This window comes from Peromyscus maniculatus, chromosome 16 (assembly GCF_049852395.1).
Source record: "Peromyscus maniculatus bairdii isolate BWxNUB_F1_BW_parent chromosome 16, HU_Pman_BW_mat_3.1, whole genome shotgun sequence".
NCBI lineage: Eukaryota > Metazoa > Chordata > Mammalia > Rodentia > Cricetidae > Peromyscus > Peromyscus maniculatus.
In genome coordinates this window covers 58,563,701-58,579,210 of record NC_134867.1, presented here as the reverse complement: position 1 = coordinate 58,579,210, position 15,510 = coordinate 58,563,701, and the positions used below count along the sequence as shown (strand labels likewise).

The 15,510-nt window shown below is 45.9% G+C and overlaps 1 protein-coding gene and 1 long non-coding RNA gene across 2 annotated transcripts in view; one reads left to right on the top strand and one right to left on the bottom strand.

The window, feature by feature from the left end:
* The window catches only part of Sytl3 (synaptotagmin like 3), an 80,093-nt gene extending 70,572 nt beyond the window's left edge, over positions 1–9,521 (bottom strand). The window contains exon 1 of the mRNA XM_076552866.1: positions 9,470–9,521. The gene's annotated coding sequence lies outside the window, so the exon portion shown is untranslated. The remainder of the gene's footprint in view (positions 1–9,469) is intronic.
* Positions 5,081–13,058, top strand: LOC143268919 (uncharacterized). The gene is made up of 3 exons (XR_013045134.1): positions 5,081–5,207; positions 8,780–8,819; positions 12,920–13,058. It is a non-coding gene; the product is annotated as an uncharacterized LOC143268919 (long non-coding RNA).
* The last annotated feature ends 2,452 nt before the right edge of the window (positions 13,059–15,510 follow it).

The window sequence follows — 15,510 nt, the reverse complement described above, 5'->3', positions numbered from 1 at the left end:
GACGCCGGTAAGCCACCAGCCACGTGGCAAGGTATAGATTTATAAAAATGGGTTAATTTAAGATAAAAGAACAGTTAGCAAGAAGCCTGCCACGGCCATACAGTTTATAAGTGATATAAGCGTCTGAGTGATTATTTTATAAGTGGATTGTGGGACTGCGGGGCTTGTGGAACCTGGAGAGAAGCCCTCCAGCAAGAGTTAAGAGCACTGATTGCTCCTCCAGATGACCAGAGTTGGATTCCAACACCCACATTATGACTTACAGCTAATCCCAGGGGATCCAACACCCTCTTCTGACCTCTGAGGGTGCACACAAGTGGTGTGCAAATATACCCATACACTATAGAAAACAAAACAAAACACATTTTTCAAAAAGATTAAAGAAAATAAAGATATGCTTCCCCTAGACCAATTTTATGGGCCTTGTAGGCTGAGGACTGTGGCCTGTGTTTGTTGGGTTCTCCAGTGTAAGATGAAGTTAACGTAACAATTGTGGGGGTTCCATGGACTGGAAAAGTTAGAGGTCTGAAAAGGGGCTGCTTGGCCTCAGGCCCCTAGTAAGGTACCCTTAGGTACCTTATCTTAGGGTTTCTATTGCTGTGAAGAGACACCATGGCTATGGAAACTCTTAGAAAGGAAAACATTTAATTGGGCTGGCTTGCTTACAGTTCACAGGTTCAGTCCATTATCATTATGGTTGGGAGCATTGTGAGGTGCAGGCAGACGTGGTGCTGAAGTAGCTGAGAGTACTACATCTTGCAGGCCACAGGAAGTGGTCTGAGACACTGGGTGGTATCCTGAGCACAGGAAACCTCAAAGCCCACCCCTACAGTGACACACTTCCTCTAACAAGGCCACACCCACTCCGACAAAGCCACACCTCCTAATAGTGCCACTCCCTATGAGATTATGGCGGCCAATTACATTCAAGCTACCACATTCCAAAGTAGTTGGTACCAGGGACTAGGGTAGATCTGACCATGTTTTTGTTTGGAGTAATACGGACTTTGGGACTGTGGAATAGAAACGCTGTTGAAAGTGCTGCTTAATGGACCAGACTAATAGGAGCAGGGAAGACAGTTGTACTGAGGGTGGTTTGAACTGTCAGGGGCTCGCTCAGAGGTTTCAGAGGAGACGACTTTTAGTATGTTGCCTAGAAATCATTCTTGTGATATTTTGGTGAAGAATGTGACTACTTTTTGCCCTTGTCCAAAGAGTCCGCCTGAGGCTGAAGTGAGGAGTTTTAGATTATAATTCTCTTGGCAGAGGAAATCTCAAACAAGCTAGTATAGACTCTGTGGTGTGGTTATTAGTGTTAACTCTGATGAAGATTTATAATGAAAAGGAGAGAGCTGAGCAAGGAAACATATTTGAAGAGAAAAAGAGCACCAGAAAGTGGACTGGAGCTAAACCCTGTGTTCAAGGAGATAAACAGATTAAGAAATGGAACAAATGTAGTAGTGACCTCAGGGCAAGGTCTCACCCAGTTAAGTTTCCAACTTGTGAAAAGGAACTGAAGAAAATTAAAGAAAAGCTTAGAGCTGGATATAGTGGTTCACGCCTTTAATCCCAGCCTGCTCTGGAGATCCAGTTTCAGGACAGCCAAGTTTAGGCAGTGAAGGACAGAAAGCTGGTGAAGGGGTAACTGAACAAGGGGACCATGTTCCAGCCCCAGCATGGTTGGCAGCTTCAACCATGTGGTTCTGGCTTTAGAGTCAAGGACAGAAGAAAGGAGTTGTATAATCTTCCTCCATGCCCAAGGAAAGTCTCTGAGGCCAGGCATGTGTCAGGGGTGTCCCTGAATGAAGGCCCAGAGAGGCCATTGGGTGAAGCTGTGAAGTTGAAGCCTGGATTGACTTGGAGATCCCAAGATGTTGGGGATGCCAGAACTGTGGGATTCCCGCTGAGGAAAGCTGCTAACAGGGAGTGGAACCAGCCCAAGAGAGAGAAGTGTGTTGCAGTCAACAAAGCTGAAAGGAGTTGGAGATCTGAAGAGAGCTTTGACATCAGACATGGAGATGCAGAGTTTGGAGTATTTTCTCACTGTGTTCCCTTCCCTGTGTTTTGGAATGGTAATGTATATCCTGTGCCATTATATGTTGGAAGTGTGTGATCTGTTTTTTTATTTTTATTTTATAGGAGGTTACAGTTAAGAGATTGCATCAATCTCAGAAGAAACTTTGGACTTTAAAACATTGTTGTGATAGATTATGGGGACTTTTGATATTGGACTAAACGAATTTTGAATTATGTTATTGTTACAAGTTTATGGGGGCCTGGGAGTATTATGTGGTAGTTTTGATTGTACTTGGCCCCATAATCTCATAGGGAGTGGCACTATTAGGAGGTGTGGCTTCATTGGAGTGGGTGTGGCCTTGTTGGAGAAGTCTTCACTGTGGGGATGGGCTTTGAGGTTTCCTATGCTCAAAATACCGCCCAGTCTCTCAGACCATTTCCTGTTGTCTGTAAGATGTAGGACTCTCAGCTACTTCTCCAGCACCACATCTGCCTGCATGCTGCCATGCTCCTCGCCATGATGATAATGGACTGAACCTCTGAAACTGTAAGCGAGCCAAACCCAATTAAATGTTTTCCTTGATAAGAGTTGCCATGGTCATGGTGTCTCTTCATAGCAACAGAAACCCAAACTAAGACATATCTGTTCCGGAAAGGCTTCCTGCCCAGGCAGCAGGAAACAGGACAAGGACTCCATACTCTGGAGCAGCCACCTAGCATGTCTCTGTGCCATAGCCTTGGGTCCCCTTGTTCCCATTTTCCAGATGGACAAGTGAACTAGCAGATCTCCGTTTCAGAGCTCTGAGCCTCCACGGAAAGGAAATTAATAGAAAAGATTGTGGTGGTGGCTGGGAGATGGCTCAGTCCACAAAGTGTTTGCCTTGCAAGCATGAAGTCCCAGGTTCAATCTTCGGCATTCACGTTAAAAACCCGATACAGTGGGACAGCTTGTAAACGCAACACTGGGAGGTAGGCAGGACAAGTGAGCTGGCTTAGCCTCATCAGCAAGACCCAGGTCCCAGTGAGGGACCCTGACTCAAAAGACAAAGAGACAGCACCCGAGGAACAGCAACTGAGGATGGCCTCTGGCTTTCACATGCACAAATAACTGACTTGGAGACTTGATATCAATTATAAGTGCTGGGTCAATAGCTCAGGCTTGTTACTAGCTAACTCTTACATTTAAATTAACCCATATTTCTTATCTATGCTTTGCCACGTGACTCAAGGCTTGTTACCTCATTTTCTATCCATCCTGCTTCCTCGGTGGCAGCTGGCTGGTGTCCCCCTGACTCGGCCCTTCTTCCCATCATTCTCCTTGATTGGTTGTCCTGCCTATAATTCCTGCCTGGCTCCCACCAATCAGCATTTTATTAAACCAATTTGAGTGGCAAATCTCCACAATGTGCTAGAGAATTATTCCACAGCATTCTCTGGCTTGGGTCTCCAGCTTCTCGGTAAAGCAGGGCCTCAGTGAGTGCAGTCTTGGAAGGATAGCAACAGGGTTTCCACAGGAGGAGCCCATGGGTCCCCAGTGCTCACTCAACAGGTGTGTTAAGTCATCTGTGTTTTTGGAATACAACTATTTACAAAACACTACTCTATTCTATCCCCATTCTGGGCCGGCATCAAGAAGTGGGAAGTACCCTGTCTCAGAAGAAGGCGAACTCTGGTTCCCCCTTGTGGCAGAAGCGTGGAGTGCATCTACAAGATCTAGTCATCATTATTGAGTATTATGGATCATCTTCCAAGAGTCAGGCACTATTCTGGGTGCCTCCATTTGCTATGTATACCATTCCTATGATGGGGTTATAACAAAAGCCAGAGAGATGTCAACAGCAAGGAAAAAGGGGCTGCAACTTCTACCAGGAAGCTAGGATGAAACAACCACTGCCCTCAGCATCAAACAGACTTCTGACCTTCTTGTCATCAAGGCAACACAGGACAATGCAGGAAAGCCAGAGGGTGCATACAGTTCTAACAATCGAAAGAAATGCAGAAGGGCATCCTCTGGCCGTGGCGCGCTGAGACAGCTGATCATGTCAACTGTGGTTTGAGAGCAGATGAGGAACTATGAGCCACATTTCATTATTATACAAACTCAAAGCTGAGGATGTAACACAAACTTTTAATTCATTGAGAGGATTTCAAACATAGGCCACATGGCTTTCTGGTATTCCCAGAAGACACCGAGACAATGGTCGGCTAACTCCAGCTGTGAGCTTTCCAAATCCATGTCCCTGCGGTTAGTCTCGACTCTTGGGGGGGGGGGCAGGCTTGGATCCCGACTTTTCTATACATTCAGCCAAATGGCAGACTTTATTTTCATTTTGTAGAATTTTAGTATGTCAGGTACTTGGTCAGCAGAGAAAGTAAGTAAAGCCTTGTTGTTTGTCGTTATTATTATTATTTTTTTAACCTTAGAGGGCTGTCCTGCCCAGATTTATGACAACTTGATACCAGCTATCTGGAAGGAGGGAACCTCAACTGAGAAAATGCCTCCATAAGATCTGGCTGTAGGGAATTTTCTTAATTAGTGATTGAAGGGGAAGGGCCCAGCCCACTGCGGGTGAGGCCATCCCTGGGCTGGTCCTGAGTTCTATACGGCTGAGCAAGCCAGTAAGCAGCACCCCTCCATGGCCTCTGCATCAGCTCCTGCCTCCAGGATCCTGCCCTGTTTGAGTTCCTGTCCTGGCTTCCTTCATGGACTTCCTTCCTTCATGGACTGCCATGAAGAAGTGTAAGCCAGAAAAAAATACCAACTTGCTTTTTTGGTCACGGTGTTTCATCGCAGCAATGGAAACCCAAACTAAAACAAGCTTTGTGACAAGAGCTGATAGGAGGCAGGGACTGGTGGTGCACACTGACCCTTTAGCACCTCTGCGTCACGTGCTCAGGGTCAGGACAAACTACACACCAAGACCAGCGTCAGCAAATAAAAGGGACTAGAACAGAAGGCCAGGGGATGTTTGTTCTTCGGTTGCTGAAGCCTCTTCATAGTGCCACGCTGACAGGCTGGGCGGCTTTGGACATTCTGTTCACTGATTGACCACTACAGGCCTTCCCTGGGGCCAGTCCCACACCTGGTTTAGAGATGTGTAGCTGTTTCTGTTACTATCCTGGTGAAGAGCTGTGCTGAAATCCCATACATGTGTTGACTGTCTTCCGGTGTCTGGTGACCTACTTAGAGGGTGAGTACACAACCTGGGTGGGAGTTAACTCTCAGAAACACCAGAGATGTGCTGCATACTCTGGATTTTCAAGGAAAGCAGCTACTGTGCAAACTGGAGGAAAAGAAAACTCTGACCATCATCTACCGTCTCAGAAAGGCGTCACTGCTCACAGCATTTGAGTCGATAACATGATAGGCCAGCGACAGTGGACCTGTGCAGATACCACCATCCACAGACATCTGGTTACCTCCTCTGGCCGCTGCTGTTCTTTTTATAGAGAACGTCATGTCTCATCATTACAACTTATGTCTCTTTATCATGGCCATGGCATTGTGTATTATTACTGTTATAATCATGGCGTGTATCTGTCAGTTATGCTGTGCATGTATTAACTTCAGGATAGAAGGTGAGGCACAAAGCAGTTCCTAGAACAACCACTGAATCCTATCGGTCGAAGAACCACTGGACTAGGGTAAGGACCCATCATTGCCCAGATCACTTCTAAGCTAAATATATCACTCTCTTGTCCATTTTCCAATTGGCCACTGGTTTATAGGAGCTTGGAGCATAGAAAAATAGAGTACTGGTTGGTTACTGTTGGGGACTTATAAACTGTTTTCGAGTTTATTTGATTGTGAACTAAATTCTGTCCGATTTCTGGGTTATCATGGAGTGTGGAGTTGCTCTTTCGATGTAAATCATTGAAATGACATCAGCTGTGTGTCTCCAGGCCCCTTGAACTTTCTCTTGCCTAGGTTGGCACTGGATTCTTGGGAGTCATTTACCAGTGTGGAGGTAATTCTGCAGCGTAATTCCTCCGCCAAGTCACTCAGAACCGACGCCTGCCGGGACAGCGGCATGCTCCTGAAATCGCCTCTATCTGGGAGGCTGAGGCAGGGGACTGCAAGCTCCAGGCCTGCTGGGGGAACCTCAGTGAGATCTGTCTAGGAAATAAGAAGGTGGGCTGGGAACACAGTTGTGTGTAACGCACTTGCCTAGGATGCACAAGATCCCAGCTTCATCACTGGTTAAAAAAAAAAAAAAAAAAAAAAAAAGTTTATTGAAACTATTCCTGGTTGATAGTATACTTTTTCCACAACAATTTCTTTATTTGAAACATTGCTAATAGAATTATTCCTAGTCAGACAGGACTTCTGCTAGACAGAGGTAATGAGAAAGATGCATAGGCCCACAGCCACAGTGGACACCAACACTTACAGTTCTAGCAAGATAAAGAACATTGTTACAGCCGGGCGGTGGTGGTGCACGCCTTTAATCCCAGCACCCGGGAGGCAGAGCCAGGCGGATCTGTGTGAGTTCAAGGCCAACCTGGTCTACAGAGCGAGATCCAGGACAGGCACCAAAATTACACAGAGAACCCTGTCTCAAAAAACAAAACAAACAAACAAACAAAAAAGAACATAGTTACAAATTTGATTTCTGGTCATGTGTACTACATTGGTGTTTTTCATGTATTTTAAAAAATATGCACAAAACAAACATACTTCTCTTAGATGCTTTCCATTTTTGTGATGTTTTGGAATAGAACAAGAGGGAAAAGGAGTCCTGTGAAAATCAGCTTGCATGCTCTTCTCACTAGCCTGTGCGCCACACAGGGCGGGTCTGCCATCCTCAATAACCCTGAGAATGCTTCCTGCACCCCAACCGAGCTCACTTAAAACCATTCACACGAGGCCAGGAAGATGGTTCAGGGGATCAAGCACTTTGCAAGGGTGAGGACCTGAGCTTGGAGCCTCAGAGCCCAAGCAAAAGCTGAACAGCACTCTATAGTGAGATGGGCAGAGTCAGAAGAGTCCCCCGGAAACTTACCGACATTGAGACCCCCCTCAGCCAAGCTGGAGAGTGAAGACTGTACTGTGACCTCCATATGTACACTGTAGCATGAATGGTCTCCCTCTCTACCCCACCCCTGGAACCACAGACTAGTCCCGGAACCCATCACATTCTCTTCCAGTTCCACATAATGTCTCACCTTTTCCTTCCTGCCAACTCATTTACTCTGAGCAACTGAGGCAATTAGAGGCTGTTGTCCTGTAAGTAGTCCTAGTCTGTCCCTCGGCAATTTATGTAACTTCACTCACCCAGGATTTAGTATCCTTACGCACGAATTAGAGTGAAGGCCAGCCCACTTCCTAGGCCAGTGGCCAGTGGTGTGCTGATACCCACAGAGAGCTCCGAGCACTGTGCAGGGCGGGCAGGCAGGCGGTGCCAGCTGATATTAGTAACAGTACTTGGAAGAGGACCCACACTACTGTTGTGCGCTGGCTAGATTTACATCAACTTGACACAAGCTATAGTCATCATCATCCGAAAGGAGTTACATTATTTGAGAAAATTCCTCCCTAAGATCTAGCTATAGAACATTTTCTTAATTAGTGATTGATGAGGGAGGGACCAGACCACTGTGGGTGGGGCCATCCCTGGGATGGTGGTCCTGGGTTCTATAAGAAAGCAGTCTGAGCAAGCCACGGGGAGCAGGCCAGTAAGCAGCACCCCTCCATGGCCTCTGCCTCAGCTCCTGCCTCCAGGTCCCTGTTTGAGTTCCTGTCCTGACTTCCTTCACTGATGGACAGCAATATTGAAGTGTAAGCCAAATAAACCCTTTCTTCCCCAACTTTCTTTTTGGTCATGGTGCTTCTTCCCAGCCCTAGAACACTGCTTAAGACATGTTGCTAATCTTCAAAGGGCCATACGAAGTGCTGCACGCTTCAGTCACTTTCTCCTTATTTCCGGTCAGAATCCATCACCCTTCCTTCACCTCTAACCCCTCTCTACTCTGTGCATTTCTTCATGGTGCCTTCAGTTTCATTTTGTGTTGGGGTGTTTCCCTCTAATGAGGATCTCAGGTTGCATCAGGAGCTCCCCAGGGCCTGGCTTGAACTGAGACACCCTGTCATGACCTGTCGGTTTACTAAACCGGAAGCAGGAAGTGGCCAAGCAGGAGGGAGCCAGTCGGGGAAGAAATGCATACAGAAAGCGGCAGTTTCAGAACTCGGAAGCACACAGGCGAACCTGAGTCATTTCTGAACCAACACTAGAAACCATCATAGGCATAGAAGTGATCCCGTGCAGACAGTCACAGTGTCACAGCGTAAACCCCGAGACCTCTCAGACCCACTTTTCTAGGATGTCTATAATCTCCTTTGTTCAGGAAGGCTGAAGGAGGAAAGGAAGCCATTTCTCTAGGACTGTGGGGCACAGGGCACCGTGTGCTGGGGGTGTTCCCTCAGTGGGTGCCTGGAAGCACAGACAGCGCCCACCCTGCATATAGTGTCTTTTCTATCGTATCTACAGTAAAGATTCAGGTATAAATAGACGTAAGGGATTAACGATAAGTAATACTGAAGTTATCGTAATAAGCTGTTCTACCTCTGCTCCCTTGATGAGGACCCTGAAAAAAAGCACCATAGGAAGAAAGGGGTTTATTTGGCTTACACTCTCAGGGTGCAGTCCAGCATGAGGGGACGTCAAAGCAGAAGCTCACAGCCTCAAAGAGAAATGGATGGATATACGTTTTGCCTGCTCATACGCAACTTGTTTTTTTTTTTTTTTTTTTTTTTTTAATACAGCTCAGGGTCCAGTCAATGAAATGGCACCATCCACACCAAGGTGGGTCCTTCCACATGAATAAACAATAAGGTCAGAGCATGGTGGTGCAGGCCTTTAATCCCAGCACCAGGAGGCAGATGCTGGTATATTTCTGAGTTCAAGGCTAACCTGGTCTACAAAGCAAGCTTTGGCCCAGTCAAGTCTACATAGTGAGACCTTGTCTCAAAAATCCAATAAAATAAATAATCAGTCACTGACAGGCCAACCTGACTGGGATAATTCCTTAGACTCACTTTTTCCAGGTTGTGGCAGATTGACAGTAAAAAACCAACCATCATGTATGCCATAACAAGTTATTTAAAACATGTGAAATGAGCCAGGTGGTGATGGCATACACTTTTAATCGCAGCAGAGGCAGGTGCATCTCTGAGTTCAAGGGCAGCCTGGTCTGTAAAGCAAATTCCAGGATAGCCAGAGCTACATAGAGAAACCCTGTTTCAAAAAATCAAAACCAACCAACCAACCAAACACGTGAGAAGCTTACTTCTAGAATCAGCTGTTTCATATTTTTGAATTGTGGTTGTCCCAGAGTAACGAAAAATGTGAAGGATAAAACCGTGGGTCAGTGAGTCAACTGTATTCCTATTTCGTCTGTGTGTGTGCATACTGGATCCAGGGGCGGGGCGGGCTGCAGCACCCAGTCTGCTCACCGGGAGTGGTGGAGTCTTGCAGCAGCATAGTTTTACTGACCTTCCGAGTGTCAGGCACGGGTAAAGAATTGAGAACACAAAACTGAGTCAGACCCAATCTGTATTCAAGAAGCCAGAAAAAACAACATGCAAACTAACCAATCACAGCACAGAAGGATGTGCAAACTAACCAATCACAGCACAGGAGGATTGCAAACCAACCAATCACAGCACAGAAGGATGTGCAAACTAACCAATCACAGCACAGGTGGATTGCAAACCAACCAATCACAGCACAGGAAGATTGAAAACTAATCAATCACAGCACAGGATGATTGCAAACTAACCAATCACAGCACAGGAGAATTGCAAACTAACCAATCACAGCACAGGTGGTTGCTCAAACTAACAGGAACCTCTTCAGAGGAGGATGCTGGAAAAAAGAGCATGCACTGGCTGGAGGGATGGCTCAGAGGTTAAGAGCACTGACTGTTCTTCCAGGGGTCCTGAGTTCAATTCCCAGCAACCACATGGTGGCTGTAATGGTGGCTTACAACCATCTGTAATGAGATCTGGTGGCCCCCTCTGGCCTGTAAACATGCAGGCAGAACATTGTATGCATAATAAATAAATAAATCTTAAAAAAAAAAAAAAAAAGAGCATGCACTAATGGATACGGGGAGGGAAGGAAGGTTGGAAGATCCAGGGAGGGCTGACCAGGACGCAGAGGTGGCGTCTATGGTGGGAAAAGCCACACAGTTGTAAAGAGAGACCTCATATAGGACAACAGCCTGTTCAGGCTTTGTTTCTGTTGCTGTGATAAAATATCCCAGCAAAGGCAGCTTACAGGAGAAAAGGGTTAATTTCATCTTACAGTTCCAAGTTCACTGTGGGGAAGTCATGGCAGCAACTTCAAACAGCTGGTCACATGACATAAAGAGACAAGAGCAGAAAGAACGAATGCATGCAAGTTCACTTGTTTGATTTGTTTTTTTGGACTCAGCTCCATCTCCCCATTTTTATACAGTTCAGGACCCCCCACATCCTCCCCAATCTAGGGGATGCTGCCACCCACCCCAACTAACCTCATTAAGAGAATTCCTCACAGACACGCCCACAGCCCACCACAGTGTGGACAGTCCCTCACGGAGACTCTTCCCAGCGAACTCGAGGTTGGGTCAAGTTGACAAAGCTCACCATCACACAGTTCCATCACACCATCCCCTCTGGGGTTGTAGCCATCTACACTCTATGACCTTTTCCCCGGGGACAATAGCACCCAACACGGAACTTCTCAAACCTTGTCTCTGTGATTGACACATGCCTGCATTCATCCTCCATACGGACACATAAAACAACAACCGAGGCTGTCCTGGGCCCAACAGCCAACCTTGACTTTGGCATTGAGAGCTGGCAGGGGGTCAAGTACTGGAAAGGAGGGAGGGCTGAGGAACAAGAGGATGAGGGGGAGTGTTCCTTGTTTGCAGGCAGGCCCTAGTCTTAATCTCCTGATGTGTGCTTTGAGCTGGCAGCCACTGAACCAAAGGAAACAGATGCCAGGGCTGTGTTGGGGCAACCTGACGACAGCGTGTGTGCCTGAGAACACACTGTCCTCCCTGCCCAGCTCTCCCACAGCCTGCAAGCCACAGCCCTCCAGTGACGCAGCTCGGGTTCTTTGGGGGCTACACCGAGGCCCAGCGGCTTCGCCACAGCCATTTTCTCGAGAACCTTCTCAGCTTCAATGGGAGGCCACATTTCTGCCTCCAACGCAAAGGAAAAGCTGAGTGACTGAGCAGATCTTGACATTGCCCCTGAGAAATCACCTTCTTTATGTTCCTTGTGTAGCTTCTTAGTGGAGGTTTTTTGATGGCCACAAAGAACACAGACCACCTAAAGGCAGATGCCCAATAAAGAACAAGTATTATCTCTAGTTCCGGCCCAAACTGGGCTCCCATTCACAGGCTTTCAAGATTTTTCAGAGATGAGCATTATCAGAAAGGAGCTATGTGCTGGAAAAGATGATCTCTCATCACTAATCAGCGGTGGGTTTTCTGGGGAGCCAAGGCTCCATTCCTGTTTTATATTCATTTTTACAGTTTCTACAAGTTGGGTCAGCCCCAGGTCCCTTAGAAGATAACTCACGGAGATGCAAGCTCGTGCATAAAGCCCCAGAAGTCTTTCCCAGTGCGGCAGCACCGTGGCTCTTCTGTAGGAATCCTGGGCATGGATCCTCATTTGGGTGGATCCTCTCCACCCAGCTCTCCTCTGCACCTCCCAGGCTCTTGTAGAATCAGAGTAAAGGAAACAGAAAGCCACGATTTTCACAGTTTAGACTTGACCTCTTCACATAGTCAAAGAAGAGAAAACTAACACAGTGATGTTGCCGTAGCTACCCATGACAACTGCCACTATGGTTTGTGTTGTTCAGATAGTCACTGTTTATTGAGTACTCGCTCTGGACCAGGTAGTTTGGTGTGTAAGTTATACACTAACGGTCACTGTGGCAATCCGAAGTCAGCACACCCCCTCCACAGGTTTGGAGAGGGAGGCAGAGCATTTGTTAATTTCCCTGAAGTCACACTGGGACTTAGGTCTGCTCAACTCGGAAACCCAATTCTTTGTTTGGACACGAAAGTTAAGAAGTTATAATCTTCAATTATCTTAGCTGAATAATTTTTCCTCTATCAACTCTAATGTCAATCAATCTGTAAGATCTAATACACATTTTCCTGTGACAACCTATGTCTTACCAAAGTATCTGTTTGCATTTGAAGGAAGCTCAAAATTAAGAAAAATTTAAGAGCCTGGTGGTCCACATCTTTAATCCTAGTTCTCAGGAATCGGAGGCAGGTGGATCTCTGTGAGTTTCAGGCTAGCCTGGTCTATATACAGTGAGTTTAAGGCCAGCCTGGTCTATATAGTGAGCTCAGGCCAGTCAGCTCTACAAAGTGAGAACCTGTCAAGATATATAGAGAGGTGGGATTTAAATAGATCCTGGGTAACTGAATTTCTTTAGTGTAAAATTATATTTATCTTTCGCCTCCAAACTAGAGGTCAGGGTTGATGAAAGCACTCTAAATCAGTGAAGACAAAACAATAAGCTGTACACATGAGACCTCACAAGCCCAAGAAGCCAGATGACAGTCCATGGCCTACACCAAATGGCTGTGGGATGCTGTTTTGTGTTTTGTTCTTTAAATCTTAAGCTCCTTTCTCCATACCCTTTAAACTATCATTACATTTTCAGTGTCCCCATTCAGTACAATGGCAAGGCATGCTGACTCTCCACGACTTTGCTAATTCCCGCTTTAAGAGGGCTCTAACAACTGCAGTGTTCGCCCGACCCACTCGCGAAACCATGAGCTCCCAGGCAGACATGGAAGCGTCATCCTACCTTCATCTGGAAGGCACCCTGATGAGGAAGTCAGTCCTTCAATCTCTGACCTGTGTCTCCTTCTTCCTTCCTGCCAGGCACAGGCTGAGGCGGAGGATTCAAATGGCTCTCCCAAGTGTGTCTGTGGCTAATCCCACGTCACCAAGGACCCAGACAGTGGAGACACCCTAATGCCACGCCAAGGAGCTTGCACGAGCATTTTATACTGCAAGCCAGAGCAGAGACAAGTCACTTCAGTGGAACGTCTTGTCCTTCCCCAACACGCCACCAGAGCCCAGGGTGTTTCCTGTGTGTGACTTCAGATGTGTGACTAGAGACACCGCAAAGAACAGCTTCTCACAGACAGACACGGGTATTTCAGGGGCATTTTTTTTTTCTTTGAGGGTTAGCTAACATGCACACAGAACAGTATGCAAATCATAAGCAAACTCGTCATGTTCTGAGTGCCTATCCCCTCCCAAACTTGTTCAAACGTAACTGTCACAGCATTAGGTATCAATGGTATGAAGAGGAAGCCACAAGGTCGCTACTCTAGGGACTAAATTAACAGCAGTTATCTTGGGAGTGGATCCACTAATTCATGAGTGGGGTCCTTCTAAGAAAATTAGTTTGGGTTCTCCCCGCCCCCCCGACCTGTGCCCCCCCCCCCATCTCCCCTTCTACTCTGAGATGCCTTTCCCCACATGGCAGCCTGCAGGTCTGTGTCCTGAATGCTTTAAAAGGACACAAGTCATATTTGTTTAGGGCCCACACATAAGGACTTCATTTTATCTTAATTAAACCTCTTTAAAGGTCCTGTCTCCAAATATAGTTACATTCTGGGGTGTGAATGAAATTTGGGGTGGGTAACATAACTCAGATCACAACAGCAGGATACATTAAGAAAATATTAGAAATTCATTTTTAGTTTTGTTGTTTTTTTAGATTCTCCTTGCTTAATAGCCCAGGCTGGCCTCCTGTCTCCGGCTCCCAAGTGCTGGTTAAGGGAGTGTGTCACCCACACCTGGCTTATTTCTATTCATTTAAATTTTTTATTTATTTGTAAAGGAGAGATGGGAAGATTGGGTTTTATTGTTTATTTTTAAATATCTTATTCTTACTTTTATTCATGTATCTGTGTGAGTGTATGCTGTCCTCTGAGGACAGAAGAGGGTGTCTGCTCCCTTGGAGAGAGGGTTTCAGGTAGATGAGCGTGGCCCCACGTGGGTGCTGGGAATCAGGCTCCTCTAGAAGAGCTGGAGTGCTCTTAACTGCTGACTAATCTCTCTTAATAGCCAGCAACTGAGAAAAGACTGAAGAGAAGAAAAAGAACACACTTTTCTGAGCCAGGACCCAGAGGAGCAGGCAGACCCAGATCAACCTTGTAGAGGCTCAGCTCCTAGGGACTGAAGTTGTTTTCTATGATACCCGTTCTTTTAAAAAAATAAAATAAAATAAAACAGCCATTCTGATGCAGGTGAGATGGAATCTCCGTGTGGTTTTGATTTGTACTTTCCTGATGGCAAGGATCTTGAGCATTTTCTTGGTGTATTTACTTGCTGTGGGGAAACATCACCTTTTCAGAAGTATCTGTTCATTCATTTGCCCACTTATCAATTGGTGATTGGGGGTTGGTGTTCAATTTTTTGGGTTCTTTATATACTTTAGATAGCAATCCCTGTCAGATGTGTAATTCACAAAAATTTCTCCCATTCTGTGGGCTCTCTTTGAGCATTTCTTTTGATGTACAGTAGCTTTTCAATGTTATGCAAAATTTTAATTTAATTTCCTGAACTATTGGAATCCTTTCCAGTCTTTCCCCTGTGCCTGTATCTTAAAGTGTTTCTCCCAAGTTTTCCTCAGTAGTTTCAGATCTTACATGAAGGCCTTTGATCCATTTTTCAAAGTGATATGGATCTAGTTTTGTTCTTCTACACACGGATATCCGGTTTTCCCAGGACCAGTTATTAAAGAGATTGTCTTCTCTGCATGGATGGTTTTCACTCCTTGGTTAAAAACATCGGGGAGCTGTACAGCTGTCGGTTTATCCCTGAGTCCTATTTTAGTCACTTAGGAGTGTATGTTAGTGCCAGTCCTGGGCTGCTCTTCTAAGGCTGTGCAGAATAACTTTAAATAGGTATCATAACACCTCCAGAGCGGTCCTTTTGCTCAGCATTGCTTTGGCTATGGAGTTTTTTTTTTTCTTTTTTTTTTCGAGACAGGGTTTCTCTGTGTAGCTTTGTGCCTTTCCTGGAACTAGCTTTGGAGACCAGGCTGGCCTTGAACTCACAGAGATCCGCCTGCCTCTGCCTCCCAAGTACTGGGATTAAAGGCGTACGCCACCACCGCCCGGCTGAGTTTTTTTTTTCTTCCAGAGAAATTTAGATTTTTTTTCTATGTCTGTGGCAAATGCTGTTGGGATTTTGATGGAGATTTCATTAATCTATAGCTCACTATCATCATTAGTAGTACAGTCTTTTTCTTTTTTTTTAAATATTCTTTTTTTTTTTTTTTTTTTTTTTTTTTGGTTTTGGTTTTTGGTTTTTATCAAGATAGGGTTTCTTTGTGTAGCTTTGTGCCTTTCCTGGAACTCGCTTTGGAGACCACGCTGGTCTCAAACTCACAGAGATCCTTTTGGCTCTGCCTCCCGAGTGCTGGGATTAAAGGCGTGCACCACCACAGCCCGGCC